Below are 19,329 nucleotides of genomic sequence, written 5' to 3'. Positions count from 1 at the left end.
GCTCTGAAGTAATGTTCTTTAATAACAGTGCTATGTACAATCAGGACAGGAAAGGCTGTCAATGATTTCCTGATTTCTGCATTCCTTGCTTGCATAAGTTTGCATAGGTACTGACTGATGTATTCCTTCTATTGATAAAATCTACTTGAGCCTTCAACCCCGGACCAGCTGCTGCCGCATCCCTGTGGTGGTACTCAGTGCCTCTCCTTTGAATTCTCATGGACATACATCTGCCTCATTCAGTGAACAGAATATTTTTTTTCTTCCTATTTTGTGAGCATACTTTCTGGATTTGGGATGGGTTTTTAACATAGTGATTCACATTGCACCAGTGTAGGAAGTATTACTTCTCATCACATCTTCTATAGTGTCAGTAATAATGTTTCAAAAGATTAGTACGCAGTTTGAGAACTGGCTTGCTGGGACTCAGCTTCAAGTGCTCAAAGTGTGCACAAAGATCATACAATGATCTCCTTGATCAGATGTGGGATTTGGCCACTCTGTGCCTTGTCAAATGTCTGATAGAAATTCTAATTTACTAGTGCTTGTTCTCTAGAGTTCATCTAATCAACCCTGTCACCTGTTGTGATTTCACAGTGCAAAACATCTTACATTATTTTTGCTGCTATTTCTAAGCTAACAGCTATCAGTTCTGTACTTGCTTGATAAAGGCAATTCCGTACTTGAAGTAAATGTGGCAAATAATCCATATAGACACTTGTTTTTGTAGAGGAAGTTACACTAAATGCACCTGAGACATGCCTAAACTGTGTGTGATCTATACAATTCTCTGTGAATTATACATTCTCATCTCAGGATAGTTACATAGGCCGCCCTTTTTTGCTTATATCTACTTATACCTGCTTCCTGAAAACAAACAAATAAATAAATAAGGCACTGTATTTTGTGCTTTTTCATCCTTTCTAGTTTGCACAAAACACATAGAACAGTTTACCAACTGTTTGCTCTGCTCTCAATGAAGAGTTAGCAATCACCTGCATACATTTATATTACTTGGAGGTTTAAATCACCTGAAACAACTAGTGCAGAGGAAGACAATGAAATAAAGCGGGTAAAAAAACAATGAGTAGAAGAGGTAATATAAATGTTTTGGGTTTTTTTGTTTGTTTGTTTGTTTTTTAATGCAGAAAGTAGGATAGTTCAGTCTGCAGAAAAGTCTTGGAAGACTACCAAGAAGTGAAAAGTTTTAAAACCCTGCACACGTCTTTAGCAAAGGGATAAACACAACTTTATAATACTGGGAGACCTTGACACGTCAGGAGGAAAAGCACTCATTTTTCCTTGCACTCTGATAGTAATAGACTCTACAAAATGTGTACAAGCCCTTTTAGCAACTGTCAATGAAAAAGAATAGGAGAGGAATAGGTGCCTGCTAGTAACAACTGGGAAAGGTCTCTGATGTGCTAGAAACAAAGATGCGTTATTTAGGAATCTCTGTTAGATATAAACAACAGATTCATAACACTGCTACAGAGAGCTGTAGTTGCCATGAAACAAATTATTTTACTCATCCATTGTGAAAGATGAGTGTATATTGCTATCTCTTTATGTTGTGCTGTTTCAACTACATCCTGTTTTGTTCTTTTTTTCTTGGCAAGCAATACTTTCAAATTAGTTCTATATTAGCATGCTCTTAATCTAACTGGTGGAAATTAAATACATTTTAAAACTAGATTCCCCCCTCTAAACTTTTTTTTTCCTCCTTTTCTTGTGTTTGTTTTTGTGTGTGTGCATGGGTGGGGGGGACATGACTTCTGTGTGTGTGTGTGTGTGTGTGCGTGCGCGTGTGCGTGTGTGACCAATAGCTACTTTTCCCAATTACATCCTTATTTGTACCTCCACCTTTGCACCCAGCAGCAGTTAAGAATGTTTGGAGAGAATCTTCATGAGACTGTTGGTGAGCATGACTGAAGTACTAAGGCAAAAAAGGTTGTATGCAGAATGAGGCAGATAGATGTAGATATAAGAGAGAATAACCAGTCCTAAAGACCTAACCTTAGTTCATCTTGGGGCAGAGCAACAATAACAATATGTCTCTTTATAATACCTCTAGTAGTTCTGTAGGTGTCTTATATGGCCCTATAAAAAGATGTTCTAGATACAGTACACCATAGTATGAAGGCAGAGAAACACTGAATTTCAAATGTTCCATACAAGTCTGTGACAGCTGTTCTCATTTTAAAGAAAATGAAGGACTGTCAGAAGGAGTGAGTTGCCTGCTTGATCCATATGATTTCCAGCTGAGCTTGTGAAGCTGAAGATTTCTAGGAAGACAGTAAATGACTGCAGACTTGAAATTATTCTTAATGTTTAATGTCTTTCAAGATATATGCTAGATGTTTGATAAGTAAATTTCTTTGGATCATTTTACTCTCTCATGCATGTTAGACGTTAGAAATTGCAGTTTATTACTTCAAATTTTCATTTTTCATCCATTTGTATAATTCTTATATCACCGAAATGTTTCCATCCTTATAATGTTAAAAACTGGATATTTAAGCAAAGTAAACGTTGCCCCACAATGTAATTATTTTGTCATTACTATGTATTTTGTTTACTTAGACTTTTAAGAAATATGTGCATACTTCTATCTTGTATCTTTGCTAATGCAGCTCCATTAAGTGTTGACATTCACTTATTCCGGACTCATTTATGCTCTCCTCTGACATTGACAGAGCCAGCTACTATAGATTTGCTTCTAAAAAAAGATTACTTTGATGGTATGTAACATTTCATAGAATGAATCTGGACATGTGCGCACATACAAGATTGCATGCACATGGTTATTCATCTGATTAAATACTGTACTTCAGTATTTAACGTCACAGGATCTTCAACTTCAGAATCTGTTGTACTGAGTTGTTAAATACTTGTAATATCTATTCAGATTCTCTAGTACACAATTACTCTAAAGTTGAGTCAAGAGTTCACATTTTAAGATTAATATAGAACAGGTTAAAATATAAATTCTTACATTTTCTTTTCCTCTCTGATGTACTTTAGTGCAGAAATTTTTCAAGCAAAAAATTGCATTTATTTCAGTAATGTCTATGAATATGAACTTCTTTTCAAGAATCATGTGAACTCTCAAAAACTGCTAGAAAATGGATATAGAGCAATTAAAAAAAAAAAAAAAGATAAAACAACACAAACTCAAAATACCAAATTTACTGCATATATTGTCTCTGTCCAAGTTCTGACAGGTCTAAGAAGAGCTGTATTTTAAATTTTTATTGATCTTGTCTGCCCGAGAACCATGATTAATGATTTTGATATTAGAGAAAATATTTAATAAAGGTAACAGTTATTAAACAATTAACAGAAAAACAGCCAATAATAATGCTGCAAAATAGGAAGAAGAAGAAAGAAAGAGTCCCTATGAAGGAGCACTGCTTTGAAATAAATATAAAAAAGGGCAGGCCATTAGAATATAATTTGTTTATAGATTCTTGCATTATTATTCATAATTACAGAACTGTAACTGTTGTTCTGGCTAGACTAATGGGAGCATTAAGGCAATGCTCAGGAGTAGGCTTTTTAGCATTTTCTTCCTATACGTATTCCTTACACCAAGTTTTAATAATTTGGACAAGAAATTGAAATTAGGTGGAGATGCACATTAATACTGCATACCAACAGTCTCGCTATTTCAGTGGAGTCTGTATATTTTAATGTGTTGGTGTGTGCTATGATCAGTCCCAGTGAAATTTCTAAGTGAATCCATAATCCACTGTTCATAGCTTCTGGATTTCACTATTCATGTTATGACAGTGTCTAGTTGCCCTGAGACAAGACTGCTATAAATTTCTCTAATTAACTAAAAATATATTCCATTCCTGGAAGGTCACAAATAAATATGAATAAAATATTCAGGCAAATAGCAAATGAAAGGAAGAATTGTTTAAGAGCATACTAGAGATAAGAAGCTGAGGAAATACATGAATAATATTTTCTGATGGAAGACTGACGGAGGAAAAAAAACATTACCAATGACAAAAAAATGTTCGTTTGAGTAAAAAAAATTAAGAATATCCATTTTACATTGAGAAGTGTGTTTCATTCAACAGGGAGAAAACAAAAAACCCCAAACAACTTTTTTAATACACAAGTATTCCATATTCCATGTAAACCAGAAAGGAATCAGTAAAAGTAGATGAAAGCCATCTACATCAAAATGTCACGTGGTGTCCTGCAGAATAAAAAGATGAGTTCAAAGTCTTCCAGAATAAGGAAGGGATTGGCAGAGGTCCAATAATTTCCAGGAAATTGTACGTTATATAAATGACGACGTTTCATCACTAATAGTTTGGGGAAATTAGAATTTCTCTTACTTTCTTCAAAAAGATTACAGAATTGTCATCATAAGCCATTTTTAGTTTTCCAAAAATTTTCAGCCATTCAACCTCTAAGTGGCAAGCTTTGGGTAAAAACTTTCATAAGTTTTTGTAAGAAATAACGTTATTTGCTAACAGTCTGGTAGGGACACAATCTGGTTTTCTGTGTTCTAGTCCACATTACTTGTCCGGATACTGGTTACAAATACTGTGGCATATAATTTAAAAAAAGAAAAAAAAAAAAACAAACAAAAAACACTTTCAAGAATCTTCTGATAATTCAAATTTTTGACAGATGTCAACTAATATTTTCATTTTCATTACCTTGTTTTCTGTTGCATTTGGATCTTTATTGTCATGCCAAAGAGTCATGTTTGACTCTAGAGCCAGAAAATAGCATGGCTGAGAAAATAATAAGAATCTTTTTGACTTGAAAGTCTTTAATAGCATGAAATTCTGTTTCCAAGGAAACTGCGGATTTCACTTCAGTAGAGGCTACACCATAAAGAAGGTGTAAAATCCGTCTTGTAAATTGTCTCTACAGAAGAAAAAGTCATGCAAAAGATTTATAGTTTTGTAGACCTGTCTTTCTTGCCATGAACAGAAATGAAGCTAATTTCTTTCATTCCACATGAATATGAACCACTAAAGACAACGTTAAACTCTAAGAAAATCAGAGTTCAAGTAATATTGCTACCTGTGAAAGACAAAACCAAACACTGAAACTTTCAGAAATCACAGTGAGATCCATTTTACTTTTCTTAAATAATGAAAATCAAGAATAACTCCATTCTTTTGAGCGGAGTCACAGTCTTGCTTTTTTACACAGGGTTTTACATGCTTAGAAAGAGTCACCACTGTTATGAAATTCTGTTGTTCTACTGAGGTTTATTGTTGTAATCATATCAGCTGAACAGTTGACACCTAGAATATAGTATCTCCACTAGTATTCAAAATAGGCCCATATTATAGCACTAAATGTCACTGAAACCAAATGCCTAAGGGTAAAGAAATATAATTACTATATTTTCTGTCACTTTTATTACTAAAAGTAAACTTGGTAATGGATCTTCTGATAATAATTTTTTTATACAAAAAAATCTCACCATTACATCTCTAAATTGCTATGAACTGCTGTTTGTTTCTTTCCCAACTGATTCGCCAAATCTATTCAGTTAACATGAGATTACAGCAGTAATGAACCAAATGATGAGTTGGTGCTTTCATTTTTAGTATAGCATGGTGAGATTATACAGTATACTTCTCTTTTACTGCTATTTTTCTTTAACATCTATTGTGTCCTCCAGATTACTAATTTCTCATACATGGTAATCAAAGCTGTAAGATACTGGAAATACTCCACATTTTAAAAAAGCAGGGCAGATTTATAGAATTTTTGTACTCAGTTAAGGAATCCCAGTTATATAAGCCTTCTTTGTATATCCAGTTATTCTTGGGTTCCTCTACACTTAAAATGTTCCATACATTACAGAGAAAAATGAGAATTATTACATAAATCACGTGATTTCTAAAGAGCTACCCACTTTTAATATGAACTTCAGATTCACACAGTGATTGCTTCAAGGCCGTCAACTTCCTGATCCACTTCATTCTGTTCACTACAACTTACATTTGTGTGTAAGCTTTTTCTCAAGTATATATTGGTGTTAACTATTGTTTTTAGTAACCTAGAACACAGAAAAAACTGCACACAACAGGATTTAACCTCGCACACAAGCGGTAAAAAATGAATGAAAATTCATTTCAGAATTTCCTGTCCATCCAGCTAAAAGCCAGCCCTCCAAGCTTCTGACTTTTTAGTGGTAGAAAGCAAGCCCACTTATCATTCAAGCTGAGAATCTTCATCATTAGAAGTAGTGGAAATAAATATTCATCATGTAGGCTTTAATATCTGAGAGGACTGCTTTTATGTGCTTAGTTTTAAAGGTTGCTTTAAAACAATTTGGCTTACGTTGCAAAGTAAACAAGAAAAAGCATTACTTTTTCTTACTAGATAGCATAAGCCTTGTTTTGAAATCTGACGTCTAGACTATACTTCTCACAGTCTTCACTGTTTAGGATATAAATACTCTTCTAGAGGTGATGGGTGCATGAGACAGGTAGATTTGGTCACCACTTCACCACATTGCAGAGTAATTACAACTATGTTTTTGATGTCTGCAATACATGAAGTTTCCTGAATACTTTTTAGGAAAGTTATTGATTTTCAAACTGTGCCTTTCTCCCTGGAATACAATTAGACATTAAAAAAATTCTTTAAAAGCGTTAACATTTGATTTTGTTTTACACCTTAAATGATCACGATATTGATAAAATTTCACATAAATATCTTAGTGCTTTGAGTCTGCCTGGCAGGGAACCCAAACAACCTAGATTTAAATCACTACCTCCAAAACTGGTTGTTTGGTACTGTGGGCACCAATCTATTAGTCAATTCTCATGAATTCTAGGACAACATGCCATTTTATGAAATTCCTGAAAATGAAATATCACCTTCAGTAAATGAAACACTTGGTACAGAAATAACTAGACTAAGACAGTGCTGTTTTCTGCATTCTTGTAGGTGCTGTTGATATGTTCAATCATGCTGGCTGGTTATTGGAACTTCTATATTCTACAAAGTTTCCAACCCAGACAGTTACATAACAATACAGAGACAGAAGGAAAATGTAGCCTCAAGGCCTTAGATATTCAAAATCTTGTTTTAAGGGTTTGAAGAGTTTTAATCTGATGCTCCATTAAAGTCCTTATAGAACAGCAGGTAGATAACTAGGATAGAGTACATTCCCTCAAAACTCAGTTCTGTGATAGAGATTATTAATTTTAAAAGATTCATTTACTTGCTGATCTTGTTCCTTTCTGTATTAGCTCAGTGCTCCTTTTGGGCTTGGCACCAAACAACAAAGATGATTTTAAAAGAGTGTGGAAGAGTGTGGCTGACTTTGTTGAATCAGCAGCCCAGGTGGGACCTAATTTCAATCAAGACAGTGGCATTGTATAACACAGAAGCCACAACATAACTATGTAAATAAAAATTCTAGCAAGGCAATCTTGTGAGTACTGCTACAATTTTAAATGCTTTAAAAAAAAATGCTTTACTTCAAAATTTTTTATTTGTAAAATTTCTTACTGTATGGGAACTGTTGAATCACGGCCTGAACCTCTGATTGATCACCTGAGGCAAGCACTGAGTCAGCTGCAGGAGCACAGGTGAAGGCAATTCAGCTGTGTGATTGGAAGGGGTGGAGCCTGGCTCCACTGCCCCTAGACCCCGTTTAAGGGCTGACTGCCACTAAGGAGGCTCTCTTCCTGAAGATTGCTTCTCTTGGAGTTCCCCCCTCCCGTAAGCTTACAACTTGGGTGAGCATTTTCATTTGTTCCTGATTGTCCTTTCCAAGGTTGTAATCTTTTTAGCTGTACAATCTATAGATACCAGCCTAACCACACCACTCTGTATATTTGTTCATTATGCAATCTGCTACTCGTATTAATTTTATTCTCATTTGATGTAGCTATAAATGAGACAGTTAATGAACTGGAAGCATTCTTCTGGAATTACTGTCAGCTGTGAAGAATATGGTAACACTTATGGAACTGCTCCCAATAGTGATTTCAAGACCTGCTTCTGAGTGAACAGAATGTATCTTATCCTGTAAGAAAAATGGGATATAGCTTCTATATATCATACTGTAAGTGGAGACTTGTATAATGAAGAGTAGAATACAATTCAGTAGTTTCTTAATTGTGAGGAGATAAAATATATGGAAGAAAATGGGTAGGGGAAGTTGATATTCTTATCCATCTATGTTGCAGGTTTCTTTTAAAATGTAAGCCATCTTTTTTTACCTCAGAGAAACGTCTGTTTTCTTGGAGCTAGGAGGACAGCTTATTCATTTATAGTCATACTATCTCAGAGCTTACTAAGGACAATTTCTGTGATAAAAAAGGCTTCAGCACCTCAGTTACTCTATTCTATCTTTAACTGCAAATACTTCACTTTAGCTTTTCTTAGAGCAGTTACTGAAGTGCTACTGTAATAGTGTATATATATGTCATACATGTAAGACTTTTTTTTATTCTGGTGAACACTGGTAAAATGTTAAATGTAAGAATATATTTTCTGATTGTTCTTTGTTACATAGGGAGGATTTATTCTGATTTTACTTCTGTGAGCTTGTATCAGAGTCTTATAATCTAAAATGGAATTCTGTGTTTTCAAATGAAGGAAATCACTGTTTTTTCCTTCCCCCTCTTTTTTTTTTTTCTTGAGGATCTTCCAATGTTTTTTTAACAAGAACTATTCATGTAGTTATTGTCTAGAATCTGTAGGGTTAAGAACAGGGACAAAATGAAGAGATACCTGCTCTAACAGGATTCTAAGAGAAAATAATATTTTCTTCATGAAAATACACACATTTTTGCACAGATTACAGTACATGGAGTAAGAAGATAAGAGGATAGCAAACAACTGAGAAAAAATTAACTCCTGCAGTTCCCAGCACTTTTCTGTCTGCCCTCACTAAACATCTGGTTATGATGAAATTGGTTATGAGATAAACAAAATGTCTATGCCCTTTATAAGTAGCAAGAGGGTATTTGCATGGCATCCGAACTTCTCATACTGTTAAGAGAAATGGTACTAAAGGTTTATGCTGCAGGACTGCCGAAAGATAGTATAGGAGACAATTTAATCATTTTGAAAACTTGGATGGATGGATGGATCAGTCCTTTGCATAGAAGACTTCAAACATACACACACAATTATACATGTATGTATATATGCAAACAATGCAAATGCAGTGCTCTTGGGTATGTGAGATCCTGTATCTCAGGTAATATAACCTCCTTCTCAGTTATTCATCAACAAAGTTGTTATTAATCTCCACAAAAGCATTTCTACTGCAGAAACATTGGATATTAAGCCTCTTTAGCTATGGTGCTGTATCTGACTAGATTTAATGCATCTTCCCTGCTCCATTATCCTTCAAATGTGGTATGCTCCAGAATGCCGTACTCTTTCACATAAACTCAAAAACTTGAATTTACAGTATCCCCTATTCTTGCTTATGTTTTATTTTGTATAGTTCTTTACACTTAACCTCTTATTTTCATACCTGGTGCTGAGTTTATCTTCCAGTGCCTGTATGCTGAAAAGTTAAATGTTAACTAGTTTAGTTCATTATATCGTCTTATCATCGCTCTGTGTTTTCATGCACCATCAGCTTTCCTGCAGGATATTTTTCTATTGTACAGTTTGTTTCAGAATTGTTTCTTTTTTTCTTGTATGAAGGACTCATGTAAGAACAATACATGTGGGAGGAGAAGAGGAATGGCTTACAACTTATGTTATATACATATGAAATTTATATTTATATTCAACAGAACATTGTACTTCCTAGAAGGTACATCTGTATTGCCCTTGAGTCTATCAGCTACTACATATTGGTAAGATCAGAATGTTGTTGAGTTTCTTTACTGAAAGAGACAGGTACGTTTTCAAGTCAAGCCCTAGGGTATTACTTTGCGTTCAGTGCAAAATAGACCTGTGTGATCTGTAATCATTATTTCTACTGTCCCTTGCCTTCTGTGTAACCTTTCCCCTCTGTGGCCAAGCAATCTTCTTGTGAAAGACGTGAGGAGTTTCCAGTGTTGTAATTGTATGCATAACCTTCATGGATATTCTATTATATGTCAGTCTCTGATTTAGATATACCCCACCAATATTTTTTTCTCTTGTAATCTCTGTTAATATTTGGTTTTCACCTACTATGAGCTGGCATTGCTGTTTTCCTGGCATAAATATATTTATACTCTGTTGGAATTCCTTATTAATAGCATGCCTGTTTTTTTTTCAGTTTTTCACATTTAAAACGCTGACTTTTAAACACGTTTTTGGATGTTCATCTACTTTACCTGTTTTTTCACACTTTCAAAATGTTATTTGTTTTTCTATTTATTTTCAGACATGAGAACTGTTTGTTTGTTGATTAGGTATATTGTTGCTTCTGTGGTAGACCAAACCTTTCTTAAAATCACAGATGTGAATTTTGTTCATGTTTAAATATAAACAGAACTTGAGGACTGCTTCATATGCTCTAGAAATATTTACTCGTCCCAGTAAACGAATCTCACCAACAGTTTCTGGACTTCAGAGAATTTATTTCCAACATTATCCTGGCTGAATTAATTTTATACTTACTACAAATGCAGCTGTCATTTTCTCACTTTATCATTAAACTCAGGTGTTCTGACATCTCCAATTTAATTACAAAAATGCATGTCACGTGCACTCTTATCTTTCTTGCTGACAATAATTTTTATCTCTTTAGCTGGCATATTGTACTAAATGTCTTTTCACTTTTTTTCCAATAACATTAGTCTGGTAACAAAATCTATCTCCATAAGCTTGCGTTTCATGAGTCATTCTATATGCAAAAGAAGTAATCTTGACTTTCGTGGAAGACAAGCTCCAATCATTCGTTCCTAACAACCAAGTTTTAGCAGATTTGTGTTACTTCTGCATTTTTAGGACTGTCGTACTTTAGTATTTGTCTTTGGATACTTTGAAGATTTAGGTGCTGTGATTGTTAGTTCTTCTTGTGATTATGATCTCTTTTTTACTAGTCAAAAAAAACCTGTAGGAATATTTCCTTTCCTCTTGCTGTATATTTTCCATTTGAACTAAAATTAAGGAGTGCTGTCGAGGAATAGCAGTAGATCAATGACTTAAAAGTTAAGGAAAGCTGGATGATAACTCCATTGAATAGTTCTGGGAGAAATATAACAGGGAAAATCATCTTAAAAAAGAAGTTTCCTAGTAAACACCTGCCATTTCCTACAGCAGACCTGTCAGCAAACTACACCATAGCTGGAATAGAGAGTAGAGGGCAGGAAACTCTGGAATTTACTTTTTTTCAGCCGCTTGGATCTAAAGAATATCTGCTTGAATTAAATGTGATGAATCTACTCCTTCTGAAAAGATGTTTCTCAAAAGAAACATGCACAGGAAAAACACCTGATTGTATCTGTAAGTTTTCTTTATTTTTTTATACACATCTATCAGACTAAGTAGCTGAAGAAGTCCACCTGTCTCAGTGTTTTGTTTGTAGATGTTAAAATGTATAGGCTAATGTCAGAGGTGAGACAGTCTGTTAAGATGTAAAATGTACTGGATCTGGACTTACAAAACAGTGCTCAATTTCTGGCTGCAATTCTTTAAAAGTATTGTGCTAAAGCAAAAGATCTTCATACTTCTAGCTGACCTAAAGTTTGCCTCACTCTGATCAGAATTTGAGAATGAGCAGCCAGTAACTGAGGCCTACACTGGGTGTCCTGACTCCAGCTTCTTACAATTAAAAAATTAATTCCAAGCAAATCCCCGAATGAAATCTCTTTTCAGATTTCTTTCTTCATGATATTTGTCTATGCAATGTGCATATGCAATTACCTTATTTCTTAAATTTATATTAGAAAATTGGTTTGTGTTTTTGTTAGAAGAACTGAAGTAATGAATATTTATAAAAGATTGGGACTACAAGGCATAAATTACCATTTGATTAAGGTGTACATAAATGAAATATTACTTTAGTTTTAAATACATTTATTTTTATTTGTATAAGTATCTTTATATTTTTTAAGTAGTAAACTTAAAATAATTATATCATTGATTTAATTCCCTTTGTTTTGATACTTATACCATGCACTTAATTTATATAATATATTTCAAGATGTTGATGGGATTGATGTTATTAAACTGGCTGCTTGGAGAGAAGTCTCGATATTAAACACAATGCTATTAAAATTTATTAAGAATCAAGTACTAATCTTCTTGGGAACAAAAAACTCTATCACAAGCCTGTTTCCAGGCCAAAAAAAAAAAGCGCACTTCATTCTTTTGTAGAGGCACGGCAGAGTACAGATTACTCATAAATACTTAGTGTTGATAAATTTACAGGGGAAATTAGAGTATGTGTAAAGGAATTGAGTTTTTTTGAACAAATATAAAAATGTTATGTATTTCTAACAAAAGAATTATGGAGATGCACATAGTTTATATACCCACCTTTTTGTTTAGTATATAACTACATTTTATACTGATTTTTCAGAAGTGGAAAAGGATGATTTTAAACAATACAAGCAAAGTTAACAATTAGATGAAATAGAGTAAGAGGTTGAATTTTGCATGTTGTGTTTCTGCACTGTAGAAAAACAGTCACAATCAAATTAAAAAGCTTAGTCAGAAGCAGGAATACTTTTTTTACATTGTTTGGTGCAACTTAGAAAAGCACAGAAACCTTCACTGTAAGGTAATGAAAAGTAACAAGTATGTATATTAGATGATGTAAATGCATCATAAACCATGACCTGAAAAACTACACAGACAAATTAGAGCTCAAGTGATAACATCCGGTACAATGACAGCACATGAGAACTTCTGACTTCTGATAATGTTCCTAGGCTTATGCAAGGTTAAGATATTTTCAAGAAGTTTGAAAAACATATTTATGTATAAAGCAATATAAAAATTATCCTTCTGCTTTTTTGCATAGTGGAAATGATGTCACAAGTTAAAAAAAAAAAAAAGCCTTTTAAAGGATGACTTATGATGTAATGCATACTAGTTGTTCAAGTACTCACAGGCCTAAACTAAGGAATGCTCATGGAGTTATAAGTTGGAGTCTTTTGAACCTCATAAATTGCTGTTCATATTTTAAAAGTGTCAGCTTGCAGTTCTTTCCTAGGCAAAATATAGCTTTGAAAATGCAAACTAGCCTATGTTGAAAGTATAGGCTGACAGCAAATTACCTTTCTGTAAAATTATCAAGTTTTCCATGCTCTCCCACTAATAGCCTTATCCTTGAGGGATAACTTATAAGTTCTATGAAGTCCCTATTTATGTTTTTACATTCAGGATTTTATTTTAACTTCCATGAAGGCATAGACTTCACAGAAATGAAAATTAGATCAGACAAACCCTTATTAGCCTACTTTTTTTCCCCCTTCTTGGGTGGAGACTACTATAAGGAGGCCTTGCACACTGTTGTGAGATTTTTCACTTTTCAGAAAAGTTATAGTAGATATTAATACCTTATTATCATGAAGTCTAACAATCTTAAATCTTCTCTGAGAGATTTAGTTTCTGGGATTGAATACAATTAAATTAGAATTTTACATAACAGATTTCTGTAGTGAATAGAGGAGAAATAAAATGTGATTGTTTAAAAAAAAATCAGGTTTTTTGCACAAATTGACTATTTTAGTCACAAATTTTTTTTAGTAACTGGCTTAATATTTTACATGACTTAGATATACAATGATATTTTATTTTTTTTCCTTAGCTAGTTGCTGCTTATTTGGATATAAAGAACAGTATCTGGCCACCGATTGCTTAAATGTTAAATGGAGCCATTAGGTATATTCAGAATTACAATGCCAGGAATTTCTTTCTGATTAGAGATGAATGCATAAGAGGCATTTTGATGTATTACAAGTTTCACTACTATAATTGCATGGCTGAGATGGAAGATATATCTTAGTTGACCTTGAAATTAAAGTTATATTGAAAAAAGTGGACATATAGCAGCCGTGGGTGGTGGTCTAGCTTTCACCTGCGTTCTCCTTCTTTTTGAGATGCTGGTTAGAAGTTTTATTTTTTTTCCCATGGCAGATGGGAAAGGATAGTGATATTGGATGTTGTCTTGTTCTTAGTGGTCATGAAATGAGTACTTTCTGGATACAAAAGGAGTGGAGAAATAGAAGAACACATGGAAAGTATGCAACAGAAAGGCTGAATGTAAGTAATACAAAGAAAGTAAAATTATTCTGATAAAAATGAGTAAAAGTTGATTTTTCAAAATAAGATATGGCCAGTCCTGTAAAAGAGAACATCCAGTGACTAGTGATTCAATTAGAGATCTCATAATTTTCAGACATTGTTAAGGAGAAGGAAGAGTAAGTGATGCTGTTCAGATTCTACAGCAAGATATCTGAAGGCACCTACTGACCACGTCCAGTGCAATATAATTTGAGATCATTTATTGGTAACTGATTATATAAAGAGAATACAGATGATGAAAAGATGCAAGTGTAGGTTTTTAGATGTAGCACAGGAGATGAGAAGGAACAAAATGCATGTGTCCAGTGACTGAAGATGGTCAAAAAGTGACAGCTTGTTATTTTGTCACATTTTTTCAAGTCCTGACAAAAGTGATTGAAGAGTGACCAGCCCAGGGACTGGTACTGTAAGGACTACTGGGATCACCATTAGAACAGAAGAAGCTTTTTTTGCTGTACTGATTCTACCTGGGGGAAAAAAAAAAATCTTTAATTAAAGAATAAAGAAAGTAGGATCAGATAAATTAATGATTTCCACATAGGGCTGTAATAGTCAAGATAAGAGATGTAAAGAAAATGAGGATACACTGAGAAAAATCAGAATGAAAATAGAAATGTTGTGCAAGATCTGCTATAGTAATGTGAATCTCAGAACTAATGAAAGCACACTGCGGATAAAACGTGAATAAAATGGGAATTTTAAATATATATTAAGGTAAAATTAGTAGTGTTCCATTGCATAGTGTAATAATCAGTGTCGCTCTGGCAGCTCATATTGGAAATAGCAATCTTTGTCCTTTAGAGAACAACTCATTTTTTTTCCAAGTCAGTTAGAGACTTTGTTTCTCTCTAGTACCTACTTACTAAAGACATTGTACCATCTAGGAGACTACTAAACCAAAAGGGAAAAACAAGTTTAATGCATTAAATGTAGGGGAGAAAATAAAGTGTGTAAAATGGAGACAATGGACTGTATTAAAAAGACAGCTATTGGGTTACAAAGATTAATCTTACACTGAAGACCTTTACACAGATAAATGGAAAAAAAAATTATATGAAACCACATAGCATTGTGTAGTACAGTCACAAGATGGTGAGCAGAAAACAATAGATAATCCTGAGAAGTTGCAAAATATAAACAGACAAAATTGTAAAAAATTTAAATACCGCATTTACTTCATTATCTTCAGTTCACCTGATGAATACTTCATAGTGCATTCTTCATTTCAAGATGTGTGTATGTATGTGTATACATAGGCAAACTTGTATATAAACAGCCAATGCAGTGTGGCTATGAAGGACCTGAGAAGCACTAAAAACACTTGCAGGTGTGCAGCTGGTAGCATGCTAAGGAGCAGGTTTTCTGTGGTTCATTGGAGAGCTAACAAGGATGTGCACAAGGCAGATGTCATACCATGTGATGATATCCTGTCCAGGAATGGGCAAATATAGTATGCAAAGACTTAAATATTTAGTACCTGACCTTGCAAACATGCTTAATGTTTGGCTAATCTAAATACCTCTTAAAATACATGCTAGATGCATGACAGAAGGTAGTTTCAAATAGGAAAGCATGGATATAAAGGATCGTTATCACTTGCAATCCCTGGTTGCCAGCTTCTGAAACCTTCTGCATGCTGTTTAATCATTGTTATACAATGTTATGCTTGTTATTTGCCAGACTGTGGAATAAAGGACAATGAGTGACAGGTTTGGTATTTGATCAAGCTTTGTGGCTGGATGAGATAAATGAGTGCCTTCTCTGGGCTGATGTTAGAAATAGCTTCTAAGCAGTCAATTGAGGTCACTGAAGAAGTTTTTGCAGTGCCAGCAATGATCAGTGAGCCAAAATGGCCAGTGGAAGTGTGATCCTGAAAGAACCTACTAGCAAAAAGAAATATTTTTTGCTGGTGAGAGGGTAGTATTAATGTCATTGACAGATATTATCTGTCATCCAAAATTCAATAGAGAATTCTAACATGCTTATATGCAAGAGGAAATTTCAGCTGATTTTTGTACCGAAGTAGAATAATAAGACAACTGGAACTGTTGATCTAGAATGTTGGACTAAACAGAGAGAAAACTTATTTAATCTGGCAAAATGAAAGTTTGAAGTTGAATACTGAATTTCCCAGTGATGACACACTAGCTGTGGGGAAGACTCTAGAGTTCAAAGGAGGAAATTCAAAGCATGAAAAAACTGATGCAGGTTTTGCAAAAAATAACTTTGGTTGGAAATTAGAAATAAAAACTTCCTAATTTCAGTTCAGTGACCTTCAGAAACAAGTTTAAAAAAGATTGTAGTGAAGGCAGGAAACTTGACAACTTTTGCAGTAGACCTTAATAAACAGAACAGTAAGACTGTGTTTGTTACATTGACAGCAAGATAAGGCAGAAAGCTCCTTTTACTTTTGTGATCTGGATTTCTGTGCTAGGATCACTTTACATCCTTATAACCTTATTCTTTACAAGTAAACAATTTTCTTCATTCATACTGTTCCCAAAACATACATTTTGTTTAATTTTTCCTTTATTTCTTTGATATATCTCCAGCTGGCACAAATCAATGAATTACTGGTGAAAGCAAAAGAGAAATTAAGGAATCTCTTAGAAGTCTACAGCTCCTTAGGATATACTGCTACATGGAAAATGAGGAGTTACTAATATTCTAATCTGTACACTACAGTGAGAAGGCTTGAAGCCTAGAACAAATTTTATTTGAAGTAGACTATGTAGCAGAAACTGAGAGGCTATGTACAAAGCTGCTGTGATTTCTGTAATATTGCCAGATAAGTTTTCCCATGCTTTATTTATTACAGTTGTTCGCTGGATATGGAAACGACTGATGCACATTTATTGTTGTATCTATGTAAAAAAGTTTGCTATCATAGAGGAACTTACCTACTTGAAATGCCTAGTGATAATACATGATGCTATTAAGATTAACAACCTCCTGATTAATACTAGAGAGCACATTTGCAATCAAATGGTCTATATCAATGAGGCATGTGGAGAACATTTTGTACATGAGTTCAGCAGTTCATGGAGTGGTGCCATTACTGACATAAAACCACCCGTTATTCATCTCATGAACTCTGTTGTAGTGTTTCAGAAAGCTTAATCCTATATAAAACAGTATTTCTCATGTCTTAAAATAGATGCTTGTAATATGGTTTAGAGTGTGCTCATTGGCAGCCAACCTTGACCACACTGTGAAACAGAGTGCAATACAATGTGATCTCCGTTCCATAACTGCAGGCAGAGAACAACAGAAAAAGGTCAGTGTACATTTTGCCCATTATTCAGATAAAGATGCAGATGTAAAAATGAACAACTGTGTTTCTTTGGAAAATCAAAGCTACCATTAACATAGTATGGTACAACGGGTGTTTTGTAACTTCTGCCAGTTTTGACTTCAGAGATTAGTATTTCTTTCTGTCTTTAAGCACATTTTGCAAAACAGGTGGCTTTGAGAAGGAACAAAACACTTTTTCATAAATAAATGTTTTATTATTATTTTAAATATGTTACTGTTTGGTTTTCATTTTTATTAAAAGTACGACGATTTCTTGTTTTAGAAGCAATTAATGATTGCTTTTTCATAATTGGATAATCAGTTTAGCCTTAACCTTATACCACTTTCTTGGAACACTAAGGAAAAATGTTTTTGTTTTATTAGGAAGGTACAGTTTTATAATATTTCATAGAAGACTGTGGCAGATTTTAGGATAACATTTATTTAACAGGAAATAACTTTAAGAGTAACAAGTGCAGATGCTGTGCAATCTGTTCTAGCTGCATTCATGATCTCAGTTGCTGCAAGCAGTTCTTTTCTGGCCTTTGTGAAGAACAGAGTTATTATGGGACTGGGTAATAAAACAAAATGTCTGAATATACATAAACAGTTAGGTAATAGATCAAAGTACGCAAAGCACAGAAGAATGATTCATTATCACTGAAGCTTACAAAACCTGCAGTTTTCATCCACGTGCAGATTTCATGGATCTTCAGTGAAACCCTCTTTCTAAAATCCCTGCTATCAACTCTCCCTCTACCAGAACTTTCACTGTGAATAAAGTGAAGATGCAGGGCCACCCCTAGTGTGGCTTAGCCATGTTATCTTAACTCAGACTGCAGAGAGAGTCTGTAAAAGTAACAGTTACAGAAGGAATATTGCTGAGACTATCAATAAATCAAGAAAACCAACAACAAAAAGTGGTACAAAGTCCAAAAGGAAAGCAAAAGCTAGTTAGTATTGCTGGGAGTTCTCTAGCTTAAGTTGTCATTAAAAGGATGGCTTTGCAGGACTGATTTAGTAGGACTATTTCTCATCTAGAAGTAGATGATAGCTGTAGAAATGTGATTCCAGTATGCATGCTGACACAAATTCTCGAGACTCTCTACAGAAGTTTTAAATGAAGCGAAAGGACAGATGTAGGCACAATTTTCCAAGTAATAATAGCTGAGCACTGGTAATATTTCTGGAAGATTAAAGAAATTGGGAGAGGTAAAGAAATGTCTGTAGCAGGATATACTGCTAACAGAGTGACTGTTGACAGGTTTATTGGATTTACTATGGAATACTTATGGACAAACTGTTGTAGCCTGCTATAAAGCAGTATAAACATAACATAGTTTAGCATATAATGCACAGCTGTGAATTTGTTGACCTTAACCTTGGCATTTGGCTGTAGCATTTTATTTCTTTTCCTTGTTTCATTAATGATGGAGTTTTTACCTATCAGTGATAAGTATCACTGATAATTGATTGGTTTGGGGTTTTTTGGGCACAGAATGGAGGCTTTATTTTTCTGTTAGTGTGATTCATATAACTAAGATATATATGGATATAGATATATATCTGCCTCATTAACATAACAGATGATGTATATTATTGTCACATTTGGAAATGTCAATTTGCAGTTCAATCTTAAGATCATGCTAGTATAGTGATTTCTCTCTAACAGATATAATTAACATACAGTGACATACTAAGAAATAATCTCTTCAACTGGAGGCTTCTCTTGGTTGTACAACATACTCTCTGCTTCCTTGTTTACCAATTTAATACAGCATCTCTTCTTAAAGAAAAAGAGAAGAAAAGTACATATCAGTAAAC

General features: G+C 34.1%; 1 protein-coding gene across 1 annotated transcript in view; it reads left to right on the top strand.

The window, feature by feature from the left end:
- Window positions 1-7,679: 7,679 nt before the first annotated feature.
- Window positions 7,680-19,329, top strand: part of TUSC3 (tumor suppressor candidate 3) — a 184,544-nt gene continuing 172,894 nt past the window's right edge. Inside the window, exons 1-4 of the mRNA XM_046940707.1 lie at window positions 7,680-7,774; window positions 7,889-11,403; window positions 14,085-14,169; window positions 17,369-17,488. The gene's annotated coding sequence lies outside the window, so the exon portion shown is untranslated. The remainder of the gene's footprint in view (window positions 7,775-7,888; window positions 11,404-14,084; window positions 14,170-17,368; window positions 17,489-19,329) is intronic.

This window comes from Gallus gallus, chromosome 4 (assembly GCF_016699485.2).
Source record: "Gallus gallus isolate bGalGal1 chromosome 4, bGalGal1.mat.broiler.GRCg7b, whole genome shotgun sequence".
NCBI lineage: Eukaryota > Metazoa > Chordata > Aves > Galliformes > Phasianidae > Gallus > Gallus gallus.
This window is presented reverse-complemented; position numbering and strand designations above follow the sequence as displayed.